Below are 24,880 nucleotides of genomic sequence, written 5' to 3' on the forward strand. Positions count from 1 at the left end.
TAAACTCAGGCCTCAAGGAAGTCCCACTGATAAGAGTCCAAGGGATATGAGCTTGTAAAAATATTTCATAAGGACTGGGAAAAATAAGTCACCTTTAGCAAAATTCAGCAGAACAATAAAATGAAGAGTCAGGTTCATAAAGATGGGCTGTATTTGAATGTTTGAAGACACAATAGAAAATAAGTGTTTATTATATTTAATGGAATAAAAGAGGACAGTTCAGAGCCTTTACCAATCTCCTTTCATACACCGCGATGGGAAATCCTGCTTTAAAGAGGAGTATTATTCAAGCTTTGTATCACATCCATTCTATGTTTCTGTGACTGAGGTCTTTGCAACAGTAAATGGCAAAGTTTTGGAGCAAGCTCTTCTCTTGTTGTATGTTGTAGAGATAACCCACCAATAGCAGTATTTTAATCTTATAATTTGTATTAGTGTAGTTTCTTATGAATTCACATTCTTCTTTGTGAAGAAAGAGTAAAACATTTAAATGGAGATAAACTAATTCATCAAAACTTTAACCCTAATACACAATGTTAATAGCTTTGCATTCCCAGAACTAATATTTCACGATAAAACTCTGAGTCTGAACCATTTGTTCCAGGCATAATGGCATATTTTGAAAGCCAAACAATGAAATTCATAAAATGTCTTTTAAATTTAGTTCTCTATTTCTAACTTCTTTGAGCTCCATAAACATTAAACATCAACAGTTGCTACTTGCAGAGAATAAGAGGATTTTTAAATGAACTGGTTAATTTTTCAAGTATTTTTATAACTCATAGGATAAAAGGACTATTTTCATTAGAAAATTTTTATTAATTCATATTCTTAGGAAGATCAAGTTAGTTTAAATAAGATAAAGTTGGGAGTAAAAAGTCCTTGAGAATAAACACAAGGTCTTTTCATACTTTCAAATACAAAGAAGAACAAAGTATTTCTTTTTTCCTTTTTCTTTTTTTTTTTACTTTTTAGCTGTGCCCTACACGGTATTTGGGATCTTAGTGCCCTAACCAGGGACTGAACCTGTGCACCCTACAGTGGAAGCCAGGAGTCTTAACCACCACACTGCTATTTCCCGAACAAGGTATTTCTTAACAGATGCCCTTGGAAGTTGCTTTAAGAACAGATAAGACAGGTTCTCAGCGACTACATATAAATGAATACTGTTTACATGTGTGTTCATTTGTCCATTTTAAATAAGTAGTTTATTCATTTAAATAAGTCAAAAATCTACACTTTAGATCTCGTTTACTAAAATTTTAGTGAAACATTTCCTTGTTAGTTTTTATGATTCCTGGCTCATAGTTGAAATTACTGTTAATTAAAGGATCTAGGAGGACTAGCGGGTTCCCCGTAGAATCTAATATTGAAAAGTCTAATGTCCTATAGTAGAAAGTATAAATCTCAAAGAGCACAAACATAACTACTTGGGGCTGAGGAGCAAACCTGTGCCTGTCTTCCTGGAGGATATAGTATAAATACAGAGCTGCCTTTCTTTCCCTGTCATTTATTCTTCACATCATCCAGGCAATTCTGTTCATCCTCACCTTCAGGCTTCAGACCAGCCTCTCTGGGGACTGGCTTTTGCTTTAACATGACCCTATAGGAGATCTCGGGATGAATCAGAGTTGGCTTTCAGTTCCCTCTCTCTCTTGCACGTTCATCTTTCACAATTCTGATCACTGATGTTCAATCACTTGGCCAAGTTCTTGCCTTCAAATTCCAACTCTGTGCCTTCTGCTAAGCTCGACTCTTGGATTATGAATATGTTCTCTTTTTCCTTCTTAATATTTAATAGGTAACCGTTCCTATAAGCCTTGCCTGAATTCCCAATTCTGATTACTCTGCTGCAGACCTCAGGCCTGGCCTCCTTCATGGTTGTACTCTGCATCCAGTTTTCCTGTGTCCCGTCTATTAGTGGGGAGGCCAGAGGCTAGTCCAGCTGCTGTGTGTCCTATTTTGCAGCTATACCTTGTTCATTCAGACCTAGCTTGTAGCAAGAGCCAGGCTGACTGAAACTGAGGCGATATGGAAAATTTAGAATCAAATAGGACAGAACAATATCAGGAAGCAGGAGAAGAGTTTCCACCAAATGAGGCAATACTGAAACAAGTATTGAGAATAGCAGTAGCCAAGGAATGAAGTTAGGGAGAAGAGACAGGGAACAGTGGAAGGATGAGCAATCCCTGTTGAATTTTGGAGCGGGGGAGGTTGTTTCCTGGTCTGTCTTCTAAGTTCCTTTAGAGACATTGGGAAGATATGCCATTTAGAGCTGGGGTGAGCAGGCACCAGACTCTAATTTCCATTCTAGCTCACTCTGTGCTGACAACTTCACCCCCACCCATGGGCCAGAATGATAGAGGTACTCTGGTCAGGTGTGGATCATCTGAATGTTTATTTACTGGATTTGTCTTAGAATCTCAGAATTTTTAGAGGTAAAAAGGTTTTTAGAAATATTCTAATCATGCAAAGATTTTGCTTTTTGTTTTCAGGGGTGACTTTTTATTGATACATAACATACATTCAGAAAAGCACACAAGTAAGTGTACAACTCCTGGGTTTTTACCAAGTGTGTGAACAACCACCTAAATCAAGCTATAGAATATTTCCAGTACCCATGGCTTCCCTCGTGCTCAGTCCCATGCATTATTCAACCTCAAAAGTAACCATTATTTTGACTTCCATTAAAGAATTTTAAAAATGTTTTTCTTTTCTAGCACCTCTAGGAAATGTCTAAATAGTAAACAAGTATTCACTAAGCACCTATTAGGCACTAAAAAATGTGAAAGTTATCTCCAAATAATCAGTGTCTGATCTTTTCTCTTGCACAAGAAGGTGGTCTAGAGCTCTAGCCTGGAAGGAGGTTTTGAGATCTGGGCCTGGATGTTGGAATGGAGCATGCCAGAAAATGCAGTGTCCATGACAGAACTTGGGTGGAGATTTCCATCCATCTCCAAATAAAAATAAAAAACTACCTGAGTAGATCATTAGCTTCAAAAGGATCAAGCAGAGAGCTGAATATAAAGTACAGAGCAGAGGCTGCAATCCAGGACAGCAGGGGGTTATTAGGGTTAAGATGTGTGGGTAAGAGATAGAGCCTGGAGAGACTGCCCTGGGAGCCCATGTATAGAGTCAAGGGGTTTCTCTATGGGCGGTGAAATCCCAAGAACAGGGGTCTTCTCTTAAAGGTTAATTTCTCTTTAATGGAAGCATCCTAATCAACAGTATAAATATGAGGTGACTTGGTGTCTACTAGAAACAAGCTGAGGCAGTGCAGGTCTTCAGCTGCCAAAAGCTGTGAACTGCTTCCTCTTCTGGAAGAGGTTGATTTTTTGGGTGGTAAAGTTAGAAAAGCAGGGGAGCAAAACTGCCAATGATACCTGATGAACCCCAGTACCTCACACTTCAGAGCCGTGGGTAACACGAAGTTCCCTTAGTTGGATACAATGCATTCTAAAACCTATACCTTGAGATGTGGTCTTATCACTGGATCACTGGCCCCACGTCTATCCTCAAAACAATGCACAGCTTTTCAAAACCCTGAGCGTTTAGAGGCTCAGCTTAGTTTGCAATAACCTTTCTGCCTCATAACAAAATAATTATGAATAATTTTATGTATTAAATGCTCTAAATGAAATATTATGTAGCTATTTCACTGTTTACTACAGTTCAAAAATAGCATGGAAACTGTTCATGTTATCATGTCTAACTTTACATACAAATTATGCAGACATCAGGCTTATAACTATATAAAAATGGCCACAAATAGGAAAACAGTAAAGGAGGGGTAGTATTTTAAAATATCATGTGGTGTTTTTAGATGAAGAAACTGTGATTCATTGGATTTTGTTTTTTACCTCTACTGTGTTCTTCAAGTATCCTTTAATGGACAGATTTTTTTTTTTAAGTGTCAAGAGAAAAATGTATTGATTGCTAAATATGTGCAAAATTAGAGCTTAGGTACAGTAGGAATAAAAAGATAAGTAAGAGAAGGGGCTTTTCTTAAAGAGCTGTATTGTAGTAAGGGAGATGAGACTCACACACAAACACAATACATAGTAGGAAATAGCAAATGTATTGGGAGGGCTCAGAACAAGTGCTGCACAAACACAGGGAAAGAAGGGATTATGACTACTGCCTTGAGTCATTTTTTTATTTATTTTTATGCATACAGATCGGCTTTAGACCAGTGAATAACAAAGCTAAATCCATAAAACAGATCTCTGTGTACCTTTAGAACATTTTATTTACCATTCTGATTTCAGAACGTTGTTGCTGGTAGTTTATTGAATCTTTTTCTCCCAGATTTGGAAGTGTGTTTTAAAGGGAGAAAAAGATAATTTAATTTCAACAGACCTGTTTTGACATGACTCTAATTAATTGGAAATACACCTGGGAATTACAGTAGCTTAAAGACAACTCAACTCATTTTCTGGTCTAAAAATAAATTTACAGTGAATTTTAAATATGAAAATAACCTTCTATGAGGCTTTTATGGTGAGGACTTTAAAAGCTTTTATAATTTACGTAATGGTTTCTAGATGTTCAATGGCTGAACTCTTGACTTCCCGAGCATTTATGAAGTATTAAAAAAAGAGAAATCTCTTAGCAAATATGAAATCTCATCTTACTCTTCAGAATAGTCATCTGACATCAAGATGCAAAACCATACATAGAGAATAATAGGACGAAAGGACATCAAATATTGATAATATCTGTCATTTCATTTCAACCTAGAATACAGTATGGTGACAGTTACACGGATCACATGGAGATGTTCTTCAAAGTGTTTCAATAATAGGTTGGCAGAATGAATACAAAATAGAGTTAAGCATTTTATTTTATTATTCAGTTTTTACCCTTTACTTTAGGTTATAAAGAGAGACAAATATGGCAGGTGCACAGTGACTAAATTGTCAGGAAAATGGAGTTAAGTAACTAGAGTTTAAATTAAATTATTCAGAATATATTAAAAGTACAATTAGCAATATTAGCATTTTGGGAATTACAAAGAAAGAGAACAATTAAACATATTTTGATTGTGCTTTGAATTCATTCACATGGAAATTTTAAGAAGTTTACTTAAAGAGAAAGAAGAAATACTTTGGAAGCTATATATATCTGTACAGATAAATAGTTAATATCAAACTTTTAAAGGAATGTTTTGCAGGACAAAGACCTCTTCTTTTGCAAAGACCTCTCCATGCTTTAGCACAGAGGTCCATTTCAATACTATTGTGAGGTTCTGGTAACAGTGACTTTTCAACTCTACTGACTGCAACCTACAGAAAGAAATACGCTATAAAATCACAGTATTTGAAGTAAGCCAAGAAGATAATCTAGTTCATTCCCTCCCTTTGAGTCTGAATCATGTCAGCTATTGGCACAGATGTGAAGCATTTCTATTCTTAACGCTACCATGATTCAGCTCATCTGTAAAATGAGGCTAATAAGATCTGCCTCATTAGAGCTGGGATTAAATCAAAGGATGTAGGTAAAAGACCGAGTATGAGTCTCTAATACGTTGGCGGCAGTTAAAAAAAAGGTAGCAGCTATTGCTGCTGTTACTATTAACGAACTAATACGGTAACCTCTTTTAAACTGTAACAAACATTTATTTTTCAAGAAATATTTTCTCTTATATGTCTTTTAGACAACTGAAATTCCCATGCTACAATTCATACTCTACATCGAGCACTTAATGGTAATGTCCTCTCTTTTATTTGCTTCATGTTTCTCTCATCACCCGTCTGACATCTTCCAACTGTATGAGCTCCTTCAGGGTAGGATCGCTGTCTTATTCCAGTTTTAGCCCCAGTGCAGAGCATTGAGCCAGGCACACAGGGAATTCTTAACACACATTGTTCAATGACTGTGAATATGAAAATCTTTTAAACTAATGTTCTTTTATTTCTTTTTACATTAATTTTATTTTTGAAAAAGTAATACATACACATAGTTTATAAGTGGAACATATATAACAGAATACAATACATTTCTGTCAATCTCTTCTGCAATTTTTTCCCAGAGGCAATCATTTTTAATTCCTTCAGAGAGTCCTTCTTCATACCTGTTCATATTTCTCAATAATATGCATATACTCATATTTTGATTATTCAATTTTAAATATTATCAATCAGCTTTCTGAGATGCTGATTGAGCATTTAGCTTCCTGAAATTTTCATCTCCCCTGGTTCCCTCCCCATTTCCCACAATACAGTTACATTAAAAGGTTTTCCTAATTAATTGCTTACATTATTATAACTACGTAAATATTTATATCTGAGCTTTTTAGAATTTACTAAAATTACACTTTCTTTTAAACTTTTATTTTTCTTGACATTGGTAATAGCTCTGCTTTATTCATTTGATCGGTTTTATTTAAATCTTTTGCTAATTTTTCACAATAGCCTTTCAGTACCATTTTCCCCAAAATCATTCTTCTTAGGAAATCTACCAGTTCCGATTATTTTGTTATGGAGTCATCCATCTGGAGAAGGCCACTCATTCTCTTTTCGCACTGACTCCTCTTTAGGGATACTGCAAAGTTCTTGTCTAGGAATTTTCTTCCTTGTCATGCTGATAATTCCCTTGTTTTTCTTCTAATTTGGGTATCCTGTTTTCTTGATTCCCTCTTTTCTTCTTTCTTGCTTACTGCCTTGTTTTATTAGAGTACATCCTCTATTTCCTGAGAAAGCGTGTATGCAAAATACAATATTTGAGGATTTGCTATGTCTGAAAATATCTTTATTTTACCATTACACTGGTAAGCGGGCATTGATTTCTACACTGAAAGATTTTTTTATTTATAATATTGAAAGTGCTGCTCCATGCTTTTCTAGAGAAATGTGCTTCTATTGAGATATCTCATTTGGTTCCTTATTTTTTGCATGGCATACTTACTGTCTTTTTTTTCTATCTTGAAGCTTCTCTCTATTTAGCTGAAATTTCACTTGGGTCTATTTTTCATTTTTTTTGCTGTCACTTAGTGAGCCCTTTTAATTTGGAAATTCATGTCTGGAAATTTTCTTAAATTATTTTGTTGATGATTCCTTGGCTTTTATGATGATTCCCTGTTTCATCTGATTTCTCTTTTGGAAACTTCTATGATTCAAATACTGTACCTCCTGAACCATCTTCTTCTTGTCTTATTTTTCTCTTATTTCCCATCTCTTTGTTTTTGTACTCTAGTTTCTGGATGGTTTCCTTGACATTCTCTCTCATCGCTACTGTTGAATTTTTCAACTCTGCTATCACGTTTTTTATCATGTTCTCTTTTTTCCACCAAATGTTCCTTTACACTGCAATTTTTTTCCTATTTCTCTGAGAATAATTGAACTTTCTTCTCCTTTCTAAGGTCTTTATTTCAATTATTATTTTTGTCTCTATCTTTCAGATTAGAGGCTTCTTCAGACGTCTCATTAACCTTGTCCTCTCCTCTTTTTAAGGGAGGGAACTAAAAGGCTGTCAACATTGAACCAGCCTCTGGAAATGAGGAAGGAAGAGCACAGGGGTCTCAACATTCAGTAAGTCTGTATTCACTTCATTCACCTGATTTTTCACACTATTCCTGGCACATCCCAGTCCAAAGACCTTCTGCTCTGTTTTCAAAGAATAAAACTCCAGTCTTTTTGCTGGGTCGAAGGAGGGCAGTCACCCCACCACAGAGAGTGATGGAAGAAATCTATGGATCAAAGTACTTAAACAACATTCCACCATTCGTTTATATTCAGCCTCCGCCTTCTCTGCCCATTCTAAAAGCCTTTTGTGAATTCTTGATGTAAGTCGTGTTGTCTCTATGCTGTCTCCACTGCAGCCTCCCAGCTCTGAACTCACCCTTTCTACCTGCACTGTGAACACGGCTGACGGAATATTTTGCTTAGCAGGTGGCAGCAGTTAAGCTTTGTCACCAGAGGGTGCTAGAGAGACACTGCAAGAGGAGGGGTGTTTCTTCCTGATTCCCATGTGTTCCCCTTATTTGGCTCCTGCAGTCTGGAAATGGATCGCTCTGCAGCACTAGGCTCCTCCAGTGCACGCAGCTTCTCTGGTGCCCAGCTGGGCAGTTCTCGTTAGGCAGCAGAATCCAGCAGCCAGCAGCTTCCTCAGTACCTCCACCTTCAGACAGTTTTATAATGAGTGCCTCCAGTGAGTCATCTGACCTTGAATAGTTTTCACTGGCACCCTGGAGGGTGAATTTCTAGTAAGTTCCACCAGTGCAGCATCACAGCATCTTCTCTGCATCCAATGAGCCACTTCTGTGCCCTCTCCAACAAGGTTGGGATCTCCGCCTGGGGGTGGAAGTAGATTGGTCTTCAGGCTCTACCTCATCCTGAGAGGGAGCGGCTGCTCCTTATGTCTGGGATTCCTATATTCTTTAGAGTTGTTTTTACTTCTTACTAGCTAATCCCTGGGTACACTAATCCCATGTTACAGTTAGTGATTCTTTATATTAAATCATCCCTGTTCAAAATACTGTGATTTGAGCCTTACTGCTATTGTCACTCTGAGCCTGCCCTTCAAGCCGGTGAGAGGCTGAGTGTCCCCAACAGGATAATAGGATGGTGGGCAGTGCTCTTCTACATCAGACCCTGACCACCTGACCACCTAATCATTTATCCCTTGGCTATCCTGACTGCCCTGTGCTCTGCTTCCCATTGCTAAACATTGTGTGTGTGTGTGTGTGTGTGTGTGTGTGTGTGTGTGTGTGTGTGTGTTTTAAGAGTGCTGAATTATTTTTATTTTTAATGATTCACAAAGGAAACCGATACACCTGGGCAATAAATGGGTGCCGTTTCCTCCCTTTAGAAGTATCTTAACTCAGAGTGTCATCATCTCTCAAAATTGTTCATTGCAACTATTTCTAAAAAGTTATAGGCCTTTATAGTTTCCTTGACCCTTTCTCTCTCTTGAAATTAGTTGTTTTTTTTTTAACCTCTTGTTCCCGTAGGGAACAAGCTGTTCACAGGTCCGTCTCCCCGAGTTTACAGTGAATCCTTTCTCTTTCTTTCTATCACCAGACCTAGCATGTTGCCCTTTTCCACATAAGAAGAACTCAATAACCTTTGTGAAATAAATGAATGTGTTTAATTTTTAAGAAATCAAATTTACAGTTTCTTCCATAGAGAATTGAACTATGAACATAAAGCAAAATTAAGGTGAGATTTCAGAAGGGGGAAAAATATTAAATGTTAAGATGATTCTCCCTTGATGCATAGCCCTATTTCCTCTGCTATCTTCGAAATTACAGCTGCACCACCCTGCCATTTCAAAGCAGCTGTCAGACCAGCTTGAACCTGGAGCTCTTTACAACTCACAAGTTTGGATCAAAGTGACACAGGTGCTTCTAATTTAGGTGGAGCAAAGTGACATTTCTGATTTGGGTAAAACAAATTATCAGTGCATTCCTGTATTCTGGTTGACATTTGCATTTATAGGTCAACAGGTATAACTGAGAATCTGTAGTTCTCAAAAAAAAAATTAGAAATTAGCATTTCACAGCTCCCTTAAATTTACCAATTTAAAATTATGTACTACTGAGTTGGGATTTACTTGGGCTAGAATCTGACCTAGACATGAGGACTCTGACACTGGATGACTATGACTACAAACTACTTGTTTTTTTCTTTTTAAAAAATATTTTATTTATTTATTTATTTATTTGGCCGTGCCTGTCTTAGTTGTGGCACGTGGGATCTTTAGTTGTGGCATGCATGCCAGATCTAGTTCCCTGACCAGGGATCAAACCCAGCCTCCCTGCATTGGAAGCAGGGAGTCTTAACCACTGGACCACCAGGGAAGTCCCACTACTTGTTTTTTCCCGATGAAAATAAGACCTTAGCCTACAATGACAGAAAAAGTTAACTCTAACTACGAGGCAAAAATTCCTGAATTTTCTGCCTACTGTCTGAATGAACTTCTTTGAATGAAGGTATTTAAATACGTGTTAATTAGGTTTCTAGTTTGTCAGACACCATGCAGTTGGTAAAGACATAATGTTAAATAAATCTTAGCGTGCACAGGTTGTCCCTGGAATGCCTCACTAAATGTACTGATATGTTCATTAGGCCCAGGAGATCCTTATAATGTTTGTATTTGACTACTGTTTGTATTTACTTAAAAAGTTGACATTTTTAAGAACTCTGTAACATGGGCAAGAATTATTATTTTCACTTTACAGTGGAAAGATAACTGAGTAGTTGAGGGCTTATCTATCAAAGGTTACACAGTCAGGATGTTGGAAAACAAGGACTTTAATCATGGGCTTTGTCCACTATTCTGGCTGGGATAAGTGCATAACTTCAACAGACTAAACTATAAAAGAAAGATCAGCATTTTAATTAATTGCTCAATCCTTTCTTTTTCTTATATAGAGATTCATGCATGGATTGCCACCAAAAAAAAAAAAAAGAAAAAGAAAAAAGAAAAAAATCAACTAATTAAACACTAAATACCATACTTTTCTAAGTGACCTAGATCTAAACAAATCTATTCAAAGGAATATTCTGTTAGTGACTTTAGGTAATTGCTTACACAGCTGTATTGGAAAAATAAATTTCTCCTTAAAGATTTTAGAAACATCATCAGCAAATTGCAGGTGAATAGAGGGGACACTACAGTGGAAGATTCAGGCAAATCAAAAGGTAATAAGGGGCTTCCTAGGTGGCACAGCAGTTGAGAATCCACCTGCCATTGCAGGGGACACGGGTTCGATCCCTGCTCCAGGAAGATCCCACATGCCGCAGAGCAACTAAGCCCATGCGCCACAGCTATTGAGCCTGCCCTTTAGAGCCTGTGAGCCACAACTACTGAGCCCATGTGCTGCAACTACTGAAGCCCACACACCTAGAGCCCATGCTCCGCAACAAGAGAAGCCATGGCAATGAGGAGCCTGCGCACCACAACCAAGAGTAGCCCCCAGTCACTGCAACTAAAAAGAAAGCCCACACACAGCAAAAAAGACCCAACACAGCCAATAAAATAAATAAATTAATAAATTAAAAAAAAGAAAAGATAATAAATCCACCCATTCATTTACTGAGCAAATGTTTATTATGTTCCTTCTTTGCTCTATTCATTGAGATAGGGGAATATAGATAGAAAAACAACAATCTCTTGTGGTCAGCGCTCTAATAATTATAAGCCAAATGCTGTGGGGAGTCCAGAGGTAAGACTGATTACTTGTTTGGGGAAATCAGGGAAATTGGAGAAGAAATGATATTTGAGTTGAGAGTGGAGGATGCATTGAGCAATCCAGGAGAAGAAGAGAAGGAAGGTCTTTCCCAGGAGAGGGACCATTTATGCAAAGACTGGAAGTTGTGAAAACATACAATGTATTGTAGGAAAGGTGAGGTCTCCAGTATGAGAATAGGTTGCATGGGAGGCTGGAAGGATAGTTGAGGGTCGTATCTGAAGGAGCCTCTTGGCTATGAGTTGTTTGGTTTTTATCTTGTAGACAGCAGAGAGGCATTAAAAAACACAGATTTTGGCAGGCATGATTGCTAAAACCCAGCATTTAGGTTGAAAGTATTAGAGATACCAAGTGCTAAAAGCAAGGAAGAAATATAAAGAAGAAAAAGGACCTGCAGAACTAGTCCTAAATGTGTCATTCTCTCTTCCATGGGAGAGGAGGAGTAATTTCCCATCCTAATTTTGTGCTTTTCTATCCTGCAGGCCCTCTTTTCCTTTCAAACTGCCATTAGGACTTTAGCCTCTGGTTCCATTTCTTAGTGTTCTGCTTTCTTTCAGAACATTACCTATGGCTGGCTTGAAGATCCTGTTCACTCTCATTTAACTCTTCCTTATTAGTGATAATGCTTTGGAGAAGGCTAGTTTCACCATGACATGCAAGAGAAAAATCACCGCCTCAGAAATACGCAGATGTGCATAACACAGAAATACCACACAAAGCTTCAGCGGCTTGCCCCCTTGGTGAAACTTCTAGAAGTCTAGTGGTCTGGAGCATGTTGACACATCCCTTTGAAGATGAAGGACACATTGCTGCATCTGCCTTATCTGACTTTGCATTTGGGGAGACAACATACATCTCATCTGGATTACTTATTCCAACCTATTTACCAAAGGCTGCCTTGAGTAGCACCAGAGGAAAAGAAGGCTCTTTATCAGGTCCAGGCTGCTATACAAGCTGTTCCACAACTTGAGCTGTATGAATGAGCAGCTCTGATGGTTCTTGAAGTGTCAGAGCTAGATGGAGATGCTGTATGAAAGCTTTGACAGGTCACTACAAGTGAGTCATAGCACAGAGCTTTAATAATTTTGTGACAAAGCTTTGCCTTCTTTGCAGAAAACTCTCCTCCTTTTGAAAAGTAGCTTCTGACTTGTTACTGGCAAGCCATAAGTAACTGAAAGCTTGATCATGGACCATTAAGTTACCAAATCACCTGAGCTACCTGTCATGAACCAAGTGTTGACAAGAAGCCAAGACTTTGGGCCCGTACAGCAGCACTCCATCATCACATGACTATAGTCATACAAGATCAGGATCAAGCAGGTCTTGAAGGCACAAGTTAGCACAGAGCAAGTGTCACAGATGCTCACAGCTCATATTTCTGCCTAAGTTATTTCCTCCATCTCTGTTTGTACCTATGGTCTCATGGGGAGCTTCCCATGACCAGCTGACTACAGAAGAACAAAATTTCTGGTCTGGTGTACATGTGATTCTGCACAATGTTCTGGCATCACTCTAGAGTGGAAAGCCGCGGGACTGCAGCTCCACTCAGTGGCAACCCTAAACAGTGTGAGGGGAATCCTTCCAATGGGTGGAACTCAAAGCAGTACACATGGTTGTTCATTTCTGCCTGGAAGAAGAGATGGGCAGAGGCATGGATCTTCCCTGACCCATATGCAATGCTTACTGTTTGGATGAATAGGCAGAGACTTGGAAGGAACACAATCAGAAAATTGGTCACAAGAAGAGTGTGGGGAAGAGGTATGTGGACAGACCTCTCTGGCGGTACAGAGTATGAAGATATTTGTCACCTATGTTACTGCTCACTGAAGAGTGACATCAGCAAAGGAGGATTGCAGTAATCCTGTGAAAAGTTGCTATTCTGTGGATGTCAGTCAGAATCTATCCCCAGCTACTGCTGTCCTTGACAAATGAACACAGAAAGTGGCCAAGGCAGAACGAAGGATGGAGGCCTTGCATGGGCTCAGTAACACAGGCTGATCTGGCCATTGCCACCACCCAACGTCCAACCTGCCAACAGACAAAATCTGAGATGCTCATTTGGCACCATTCCCCTGGTAATTTTGCCAGCCACCCACTGGCAGGATGATTACATCAAACTACTTCCATCACGGTGCTTTATTTTCACTGGAATAGATACTTCTCTGGATATGGATTTGCCATCCCTATCTGCAATGCTTCTGCCAAAACCACCATCAACGGACATGCAGAATGCCTTATTCAACATCATGGAATTCCACACAGCATTATCTCCATCCGATGAACTTAGTTTTGTAACACATAAAATGTGGTGATGGATTTAGAATTCACTGATATTAGGATGCTACCTTATCACCAGAAGCAGCTGGCCTGAGAGAACGGCGCAATGATCTTGTGAAAACTCAGCTGTGGTGCTAGCTGGATAACAACACCTCTGACAGCTGAAGTAATGTTCTCCAGGATTAGGTGTACTGTCTGAATCTGAGACCAAAATAGGGTACTGTTTCTTCCACAGCCAGGATTCAAAGGGTAGAAACAGAAGCATCTATCTGTTAACATTTTTGCTTCTTATTCCCTATGAAGTTACTGACACATAAAAGGGAATTTAATGGCTCAAATAACAGAAAAGTGCGTGTTATACATATAGGCTTTGGGCATGGCTGATTTAGGTGCTAACACATTATCAAGAGTCTCTCTCTCTCTGCACCTCTCAGCCCTCCTTTCTTGGTTGGTTTCATTCTCAGAAGCTTTCTAAGTGGTAGCAAAGATGAACATTGGCAGTTCCAGGTTTATATTCTACCAACAGCAATGGGTTACCGTGGGTCATGTGCGCATTTCTTAAACAGTAATTGTGGATTCTGATTTTGAATTATCAAGTCAGAGCATACTCCTAGACCTGGGGCAGCCCTTCTAAACCTTGTGCACTGAAAATGGAGGGGTCCATAAGAAAAAGGGGGGTTCTGCTGCCAGGGATGCTTGGTAGCTAAAATCAGTACATGTCTATTATATCATACTCGGTTGCCCAGTAAACACATACACTTTCTTTTAATTTGTACATTTCAAATTTCTTTTTATGCACACATTGCTCCAATGTAACATAAGGCAACTATTCAATATTTTATACACAAAAAATATGACATTCACTTCTGTCTAAAAGCTAAAAATGTTTGTTGTACAGTTACCATATTACCTCTAGATCTGGACCTTTGCTTTGTGCCTGTCTTTCTGTCAGCCTCAGATGTAGCTTCTCATGATTCAGCAGTCTGTGACTAATGGTATATTTGTTTAACCACCTACAGCAAATGTAATAGACAATGGAGGAGTAAATAATGAATAAATTTATCATAATACTCATTTGGAAATGAGAAGAGGGGAAAAATAAATAAACAATGGTTCTACTCATCAGGGATTGCCAGTACTTACTGCCCTGGGAGGTCAGTGAGTACTAGGTCAGGAATAGGATTTCACGTGACGATTTTCTTGTGGCTACATCTGGTCCCTTTTTTTCTTTTTTTATTGCTGTCATATGTTAGCAATGCAGTTCCTATTGGAAAAGTTTTGGTGGTGGAAGGAATGTTTAGGGGTTAAGTACTTCTATGCATTTGCTTGCCAGGTTTGAGGTTTCTCTGGAAGGAAAACTTCTTTAACACCTTGGTAGGCATCCAGTTAATTTGCATTTGGTCAATGCTCTAGACTAATAACTGGAACCGGAGATCATGTTGAGTCAAAGTCTCAAGAGAAATCTGAGTCTGTAGTTTCTGTTTCTTACCATTAGGCCTCAAGGCTCTATTCATTTTCTAAATCTCAGCTCAAAGGTCTGTTATGGTGTGGAACAATTAGTTGGGACTGGAAGTCATATCTAATCCTTCCTGTATCTCTAGGTGGCATGACAGAGAAAGTGCCTTCCACTTTTTTTAAATTAATTAATTAATTAATTAATTGGCTGTGTTGAGTCTTCATTGCTGCATGCAGACTTTTCTATAGTTATAGCGAGCTGGGGCCACTCTTCCTTGTGGTGTGCAGGCTTCTCATTGCAGTGGCTTCTCTTGTTGTGGAGCACGGGCTCTAGGTGCATGGGCTTCAGTAGTTGTGGCACTCAGGCTCAACAGTTGCGGCTCACACGGACTGTTGCTCCGTGGCATGTGGGATCTTCCCAGCCCAGGAATCAAACCCATGTCCCCTGGATTTGCAGGCGGATTCTTAACCACTGTGCCACCAGGGAAGTCCCTCCACTGTCTTTAATTAAGATAATTAGATTGGAGTTTCCGTTTCTTTCATCTAAAAACATCCTACCTAACACCTTTTTTAGACAGGGACTAGCTGTTGAGGTTCTTGGGAAGGACCTGGAGAACCTTATTGCAGCTTCTTCTAGATCCTATTATTATTTGGAACATTTTTGTCAGCCTCCCTGGATTTCCTTACACTAATTTTTTCTTGGGGGTGGAAAATTCACCTTTTATAATCTTCAAAGCACAAGGCTATTTGAATATCAGCTGTCTTGGATTGTCAGATGCAGTCATAAAGCAAAGTGGTCTTTCTTTCTTTCTTTTTTTTTTTTGCTTTTAAACAATCAAGCTTGACATTGAGAACTCGATTGAGAACTCGTTACTATATTCCAGCATCCTGACATTTTTCTACCAAGTTCCCTAAGGTTCTAGCCTCAGTAGACACATAACCTGAGTCCAAAGGTATGACAAGTAACAGTTTAACCATCTGCTCTGCTACTGCATAGCACAGATGGCCCACATTCTAGTTCATACAAGGAGAATATTTGCTACTCTGCAGCCCACCTTGTCTCAGCCAACCTAAAAATTTTAAAATTTGTTATTAACAACAACTGACTTCTATATTAGCCAGGACACTTTTAGATGAAATGACAGCAACTTCATCTAGTCATCTTAATTAAAAGAAAAAGGTATTAATTGGTTCACAAACATAAAAAGGCCAAGGATAGACCTTGACTTGAAGCTGCCAGATCTGAATATCCAAGTGCTTTAACAACGTCATGAGAAATTTGTCCTCTCCCTTTCTAGCTCTGTTTTTGTCTGTCTTTCCTTCACTCTCAGGTAGACTCTCTCATGAGCTGACAGGCAAATATGGCCACAGGCAACTCCAGGCTTTCCACCTTCCAGTAGATTAGTGCCCCCTAATGGAAGAAACCATCTGTTTTTCAAAATTTCTGGCAGAAGTCCTGGACTGACTTTGATTGGCCTAACTTGGGTCACATGCCCAGGCCTGTACCAGTTGTTGTAGACTCTGACTAGTCTGGCTGGCATCTAACACCCACCCATGAGTATGAGGAGATGAAGAGGGTCTTGAAAACAAAAGAAGAAATTCAGTTATTATAAAAGCAAGCACAGCAGACATGCACCACTGTCATAAAGAGCACTGTGCCAGGAGTCAGCATGAAGAGAGTCTAATCATAAGTACTGTCCCTTTCTAGCCATTTGACTCTGAGATATAGTTTCCTCATCTGCAAAATAAGGACATTAATATTAACCTCAGTCACGTCATAAGATTTTTGTGATGACAAGGTGAGATTTTATATAGAATCTCAGAAGTTACACACAGAAAGCAGATATTATTATTAAAATATTTTGGATGCTCTTTACAGTAAGGCTTCTGTTGCTTCAAAAACATGTTATTTTCCGTAAAAAAACAATATAACTGCATAAGCCCACTCCCCCAGCACAATCACATATTACCACTTTGAAATATTTCATCTCATCTTCCTTCTTTCTTTTTCTTCTTCCCTCAAAAACATTTTGTCATATAGCTGTGTAATCTTCATAATTCTCAGATATCATGGCAAAATTTCATTCATCAGACATACAGAGTTTTCCTAACCATTTGAATATTGTTGGATGTTTAGATTACTTCTTATTTTTTAACATTATAAACGACACTATGATGAATATACATATAATTATTTTTATGGAGTTGCCCTTAGTACCAACACTTCTAAGGCTCTTGGCATATAGACAGTCAACTATCTTTCTAATATAATTGTGGCAAATTACACTATTCCTGGAAATGTGTAGAAGTACAAATTTCATTATGCCCTCACTGGCTGTAGTAGATGCTAAAACTGTCTTCCCTGACTTCCTTGAACTGGATCATTTTGGTGTACTTAATGACACCAGTTGCTGACATCTATATCTATGTGCTTACACTTTTTTCTGGGATGCAAAAAGCCTTCCATCCAATTGTGTGTTGCATATCTGAAATGCTAGGGAATTAACATACCTGAGGAGCATCCATCAAATAAAGACTGATGGGAGCTGATGAATAAATACCTTTGAAGCTGTGTTTTACACCATTATCTGCGAGATTAAGCTTCAGTCCCCTACCCACCAATAGGAGCTGACTTCATAACACAATCCCTCCCCCCCGCATTTAAATTGAGATATAATTGACATATTATGTAAGTTTAAGGTATACAACATGATGATTTGATATATGTATATATTGCAAAATGATTACCACAATAAGATTGGTTAACACATCCATCACCTCATATAGTTACCATTTGCGTGTGTGTGTGTGTGTGTGTTGGGGGGGGATGGTGAGAACGTTTAAACTGACTCTCTTGGCAACTTGAAAGTATACAATACAGTACTGTTAACTATAGTCACCATGCTACACATTCCCAGAATATATTCATTTTATAACTGTAAGTTTGTGACCTTTGACCATCTTCACCCATTTCTCTCAGCCTCCTGCTCCTGACAGCCACCAACCTACTCTGTTTCTATGAGTTCGATTTTTTTATATTACACATATAAGTGAGATCATACAGAACTTGTCTGTCTCTGTTTGACTTACTTCATTTAGCATAATACCCTAAAGGTTCATCCACTTTGTTGCAAATGTCAGGTTTTTCTTCTTTTTATGCCTGAATAATATTCCATTGTGTGTGTATGTATGCATCTATCATCTATATCTATATCATATTTTCTTTATCCATTCATCCATCAATGGACACTAAGATTGTTTCCATGTTATGGCTACTGTACGTAATGCAGCGATGAACATGGAAGTGCAGATATCTCTTTGAGATAGTGATTTCATTTCCTTTGGATATATATCCAGAAGTGGGATTGCTGGATCATATGGTAGTTCTATTTTTAATTTATTGAGGATTCTCCATACTGTCTTCCACAGTGGCTATAACAATTTGCATAACACACTCTCAATCTGCTATCTTCCCTTCCCTGTCTTGTTTCACTACTCCTCTGCCAAGGTACCTTGTATTACACAGATACTTATACTTGAAGCCTCATCTCAGAGTTTACTTTTGGAGGAACCCAAAATAAAACACCAAAATTAGTTATCATCACTTCATGTTTAAGTTGGCTAACTTAATAGGAAATGAGTTAGCAATTATTTGTACCAACACAGATAAATCTTAAAACCTATTACTAAATGAAAGGAGCAACTTCAGAAAATTCATAAGTAGGGTAGTATTTGTGAAGCAATAATATACACACATCAATTTTATATATGCAAAACAATGCCATATATGCAAAAACTGCATACATGCAAAATGATATAAAATGTCATAAAATATATGGTAAAACCTGTTGAGAGTAGTAAAGTCCAAGTCAGAATTGCACTAACCTCTACAGAAAAGGAAGGGTAATAACATAGGAGGCTTCAGTTATATCAGTAATGTTTTATTTTTTAAGCTGCAGTGTAGCTTCGTGTAGTTATATCATTCCATATGCTTTTGGCATGTCTGAAGTATGTTATTATAAAAATCATTACCTAAACTATATAAAGTAAACCAAAATATTTGTAAAGAAAATTCACCTAATATTTGTAAAGAAATATTCATCTAATATTTAAATTAAAAAACCTTTATAATTACAAAAGACAGAAATAAAAAAGTCTGATAGATTTGACTCAAAAATGTAGATTTTTGAGATACTGTAATGGCTGATACATATTATTATACATTTGTTCAAACCCTTAGAATGTATAACACCAAGAGTGAACCTACTATAAACTATGATCTTAGGATGGTAATGATGTGTCACTGTAGGCTCATCAATTGTAACAAATGTACCACTATGGTGGGGGACACTGATAATGGGAGAGACTATTCATTTGTGGGGAAGGAGGTGTATCAGAATCTGTACCTTCTGCTCAATTTTGCCTTGAACCTACAACTATTCTAAAAAGTAAAGCCTATTAAATTGTACCAAAAAAAAACACGAATTTTTGTATGTCAAAACATTGAAACAAAACTGTCCAAACTGGTAAATTACCACAAATACAGAAAATATGATAATGTGATAGTCTTAGTATGTAGAGGTCACACAAATCAATAAGAAAAACACAAAGGCCCTAACAGAAAAATGGCAAAAGATTATGAACCCACAATTCTCGAACAGGAGGTAAAAAAATGGCTACAAGACAGAAGAAAACTAGTTAACCAGCTTTTACTTCACTAGTAATCAAATAAAAGCATAATAAATGAGTTAAAATTTTCATATCTAAAAATAGCAAAGACTGAAATACAAAGTTTTAAAAAGTTGGTTCCTTTGCCTCAATAATTTGCCTTGAACTTCAACTTAATTTTGTAAACCCATCAGAGCTGTGGTTTTCCTGGTCAGAGAAAAGCTAGGGCATGAGACAAATTTTGGTTCAAATACCTTTTTACTGGTTATGTGACTTAGGGTAAGTTACTTTTTTCTTCTCAATGAATCTATTTCCTCAACTGTAAAATGTGGCTAATTATATCTATCATATAAAATTATGAAGATTAAATAATGTAATTAACAAGTTGGTATAGGGTTGAATATTCAGAGTTATTTACCTGCTGGCCATTTTATTACAGCAATGTTTTTGTAGCAGTACACATAACCTTAAAAATTTAGACATTATCCAAATGTCTAATACATAGAGGGATAGGGAAAAATACTATGGTATGGTTTTCAAAGGGAAGAGTACATGGCCATTAAAGATATTTTCTAAATGTGTTTACTCACAAAGAATATACTAAAAATACAATGTTAAATAAGAAAAAATAGGCCAGGATACAAAGGTGTAACAAATTATGATTCCGTGTATTAAAACGTATGCAGAAAATGCATCCCAAATTAATATTGGTATTTCTAAGCTGTAGAATTATGAATGACTTTTTTTCCTTCTTTATGCTTTTTGGTATTTTCCAAGTCTTCTACCACAGACAGCACTACTTTCATAATTGTAAAATGTCACAAAGGTAGTATAATGGGAAAGAGTATAATTTAATTTATAAGTAAATAAAAGTAAGTTATAAGTAAACAAACATTACTGACAACATATATTTGTTTAAAAGGATATATTTAACATATCACATGTTGATCTTGTTAAGCTTTGATATATTATCTCATGCATTTTAAATGAATTCTAACTCTCTTGGCTTTACTGTATGTGTAATTAAACAAACTGAAAACTACCAGAAGGAGAGAGAATCAAGGAAATCGATAATGACATTTTAAGCATCGTTCTAAAGCATTAAGACCTGGATGGCCATGAGGTCTACCTTTGGCGTTTGCACATTCATTTATTCACGTATTTATTCATCAAACATCAGGCTACTTACGTGTGAGGTACTGTGCCAGGCATGAGGCATGTAAGAATTAAGATGGGGTGGTCCCTCTTCAAAGATCTCACAATTTGACTACACTATAACATTATCTATGGGGTTATGTAATGTGTTGTGAGTGCATAGAGGCAGGAGCCATTCCTGGCTTGATTAAGGAATTCAGCCAAGCAGTATCACAAGTATATTTCAAATTAGGAAATCTAGAAAAATGAGGTTAAATCCTGACTTGTTTAGTATAGAAATACATGGTGGAATAACTTTTTCCTGGAATGAGGGAGGCAGGGCTGGAGAAAGGTCAAAGAAAAAGCAATAAAATGACACGATCCTAACTATGAATCTTGAATTTGGACCTATGTATATGTTGTTCTAGGAATTTAGAGTTGCATTGTATTTCAAACAGATCTGCAGAACAAAGGTGATAAAAAGTTTCAGTTTGTGAGTTCGAAGGATAAATTGGAAGATTGGGATTGACATATACACACTACTATATATAAAATACATAACAAATAAGGACCTACTGTATAGCACAGTGAACTCTACTCAATACTCTGTAATGTCTTATATAGGAAAAGAATCTTAAAAAGGGTGGATATATGTACATGTATAACTGATTCACTGTGCTGTACACCTGAAACTAACACAACATTGTAAATCAACTGTACTCCTCTAAAAATTAAAAAAAAAACTTCCCAGAAAAATAGCATCCATTTGCTGTCAGATACCAATGGAAAAAAAAATACAGAAACCAGTATTGAGGAAAAATGGAATCGTTTCTTCTCATTTTAAATGGGGAAGACAAACATTTATTTAAAATGCACTAACTGGAAAGAAACAGAAAAGAGCATAGTTAGGGGAAAAATAATTTCTCTGTAAGATTTAGGATAAAGGGGTAAAACTTAGTTGGCAGGTGCACCATTTGAGGATGGTGTTAAAAGAGAGAAGTGTGATTCATGACAAATTGAGTTAGAAGGAAACGAATAGAAACGACGAGAGCCAGGAAGATTGATTTCCACTTCAAATGTGAGTGAAGTGAAACTGGGGAGCTACGGAAAAAAATAAAATCAAGGTTCAACCCAAACATTTTCAGAGGGTTTGGCAAATGAGTTAGCATCACAAACGATGCTTCGAGCTTGTTAGGTTGCTACTTATACCAAAGGGGGACATAAAGGTGATATAGTTTTCTTGACCCCTTTAATATCTTTCTAGAATATTGAATTCTACTTGTTCAAAATGGAACTCATCAATTTCCCACCAAAAAAACCATTTTCCTCTGGACTTACCTATTACTATTAATTATAACACTATATTTCTAGTTACCTAGGTGCCAAACTGTTGCTTTGTCTTTTCCATTTCCTACGTTCAATTATTTGCCTAGTTTCCCAGTTTCCCTTTGTCTAATCTATCTTTCCTTCTTTCCCATTTCCAAGGTCACTACCCTAATCTTGGTCTCTGTTAGTTCTTGTCTGGGCTCTCAGAGCCTGCCAGCTTTTCCCACAATGTACATGGTTGATGATGTAATCTTTTGAAGGCCAGATCTGATCATATCACTCTACCTACTCAAATCCTTTCCGTGACGCCTCATTACTTCAGAATAAAGTCAGGAGTTCAAGGCTGCCATAATTTACCTACAGCCTACCTTCTCAGGTTTATTTCCAGTTACTTCCTTATAATCTTCTCATATTCTAATCAAATTGGACTTTTCACTTACGCACTGATACAACCCATGCTTTTCCATTCCCACATCTTTGCATTTGTGTTCTCTCTTGCATGTATCCTTCCTTTCCTTTTCTAGCCCACGTGCCCTAACTTATTCTTCAAGACCCATCTTCAAATCCCTCTCTGAACATCTTCCTAGTACAAGTTCCTTGGAGCTGTTTTGTCACTTGAATTCTCTCTACATTACTTTTATGCCACTTCCTTTACTCTCTCTTTGCTTAGAATAATATATGAATTATTTTTATTTCCCATACTAGATTATAGCCCTTTCCAGAGTAGGGATTTGTGTGTAACTTTATTTTTATGACTCCTCACATGAGATTAGGCACTCAGTAAATATTTCTTCAACTGAATGAGAATTAATCAATAATTAGTAGCAAAGCAAAGTACTATTTACAGAAATATGATTCATTTGATAATTCATTCATTCAAATTTTAAAATTTAAGGTATTCTATTTCCTAATGAAAAGTACTATACAACAAAATAACGAGTTATTTTCTGGTATTTTCTCTGGGCCCCATGTATCAAGATCAGGTTGGAACAATAAATATTATTCCTGAAAATAAAGTGGCAGTCTCTCCATAGTTCAGCTTGAGGAAATCTGATGTGTTCTCACAGAAGTAGCCACATCAAATAAATGATATGAATTAAACATGACCAGATGTTTCTCATTTAGAGAGTTCAGGTGCAAAGAAAAGACATTGTATGTAGACGGATGATGCAGTTAGCCTTGTTCTGAAATTACCAAAAATTGATGCCAAAGTGTTTCTAGTCAGTGAAATTAACACATTGCTTATTTTAATTTTTAATGTACAAAAATATCTTCAGTGAATTTATACTGCAATTATTTAACAACTGTTTTATATTTGACCAATTTTACTAGTCCAATATACTAAAGGTTTTAAATTTGTTGTTCCCTCTTTGAAAACAGAGGGTTCCATGTGAATGCAGTTAAATTCAACCCATTTGCTTGAAGACTCTTCTATAGGTGCTGAAATGGCTCAAGTGGAGTCTAAACACAGAAACGTATGCTCCTTCTATACTAAACAGTGAATTACAGAAAACAAACCTTCAGAAATCAGAACTTGGCTGATTTTGATGGGAAACTGGGAGGTCTGGAAAATGACTGGCATGAAATGATGTTGTTTTCATCTTTTCTATTAAATGGAGGTAATTATTAAGCCTACTGCCATTAGTATGTTAATCAGTAAGTGAAATATATTTCTCCTACATGACACTTTCCCTCATTGCCTTCTTCTTGAAAAATTAATTATCTTCCTCATTAGCCTGTTAACGAAGTGAATCGTTTGCCTGGGCAGGGTTTGCCCAGCTTCACACTGTTAGTTAAGCCTCCTAAACATTTGGCTTTTCATGTTGCTGAGACATTTGGGACTGGAATTTTCCTGTATCATATCTGCATGCACCATACACTATAAGCAGCAGAGACTGCTACTTGGTTTGGTATCTTCTTGGTTCCTGGCACACCAACATTTTCTTTTTTTTTAGATTGAGTCTGTTTTATTGAGCCTCCAAAATGAAAAATTAATGGATAAGTAGAATAGTAAGGGCTATTTATTTTTACTAAATTGTGCTCAATATCTTGTCTGACACCACCTGTGGTAAGTCTGCTTTTTCACTCTCTGTAGAAAACATGTGATCAAAGTTGATGGAGAAAAAACATTATCATCAGTTCTTGTTGTCTTGGCTACCATAGCTGGATGGCACTGACTCTATATTACACTGCCTGCCAAATGCCCAGGATCCTCCATCAGTCAGAGATTTAAGGTGAACCTTGGGTCACCCTAAAGCCAAGGACCTTTGGAGATCACACAGCCAGGATATCAAGTCACTGCTCAAATACTCCTAGTAATTCTGTGGAAATAAAAATTTAACTACTATATCACACAGTGATTTGGAAGAATTGAACCATTATAATCCTATCATAATTTTTCTAAATAGGGAATACAATAGAGTTTTCCGGACTGAAGCAGTTTCTTGATATTGAAATTTAAGCTCTCCTGGGAAATGCAGATCTCTGTTTAGAGAATTTCCTCCCCCTCTGTCATCTCAAAGTTGTTTTTATTATAACATTTCTTTCACAGTGTAAGACTTTCCTTTCCTCTTATGATTGCTAGTTATTATCAAAACTAGGCAATGTTGCGCATGAAAAACTGAAAAGAAAAGAAGTAATGCAAATTATTTGGTCAGAGAGCCTCTCAAAGGACTTAAATAGATTTGGAATGGAAAATGCAAGACTAGGTTAAATTTAAATAACCTGCCATATACATTTTGAAAAACAATTACCAAATCTTTAAAATTTCAAGAACCAAGATTAAAGATTTAAAATAAATTCATTTTCTCTCTTAATCCTCCTTTTAAT

At 37.2% G+C, this 24,880-nt stretch overlaps 1 long non-coding RNA gene across 1 annotated transcript in view; it reads right to left on the reverse strand.

Moving 5' to 3' along the window:
• LOC130855842 (uncharacterized) overlaps nucleotides 1–24,880 on the reverse strand; it is a 56,937-nt gene that overhangs the window by 14,793 nt on the left and 17,264 nt on the right. The window lies entirely within an intron of this gene.

Source organism: Hippopotamus amphibius, chromosome 6 (assembly GCF_030028045.1).
Source record: "Hippopotamus amphibius kiboko isolate mHipAmp2 chromosome 6, mHipAmp2.hap2, whole genome shotgun sequence".
NCBI classification, from domain to species: Eukaryota; Metazoa; Chordata; class Mammalia; order Artiodactyla; family Hippopotamidae; genus Hippopotamus; species Hippopotamus amphibius.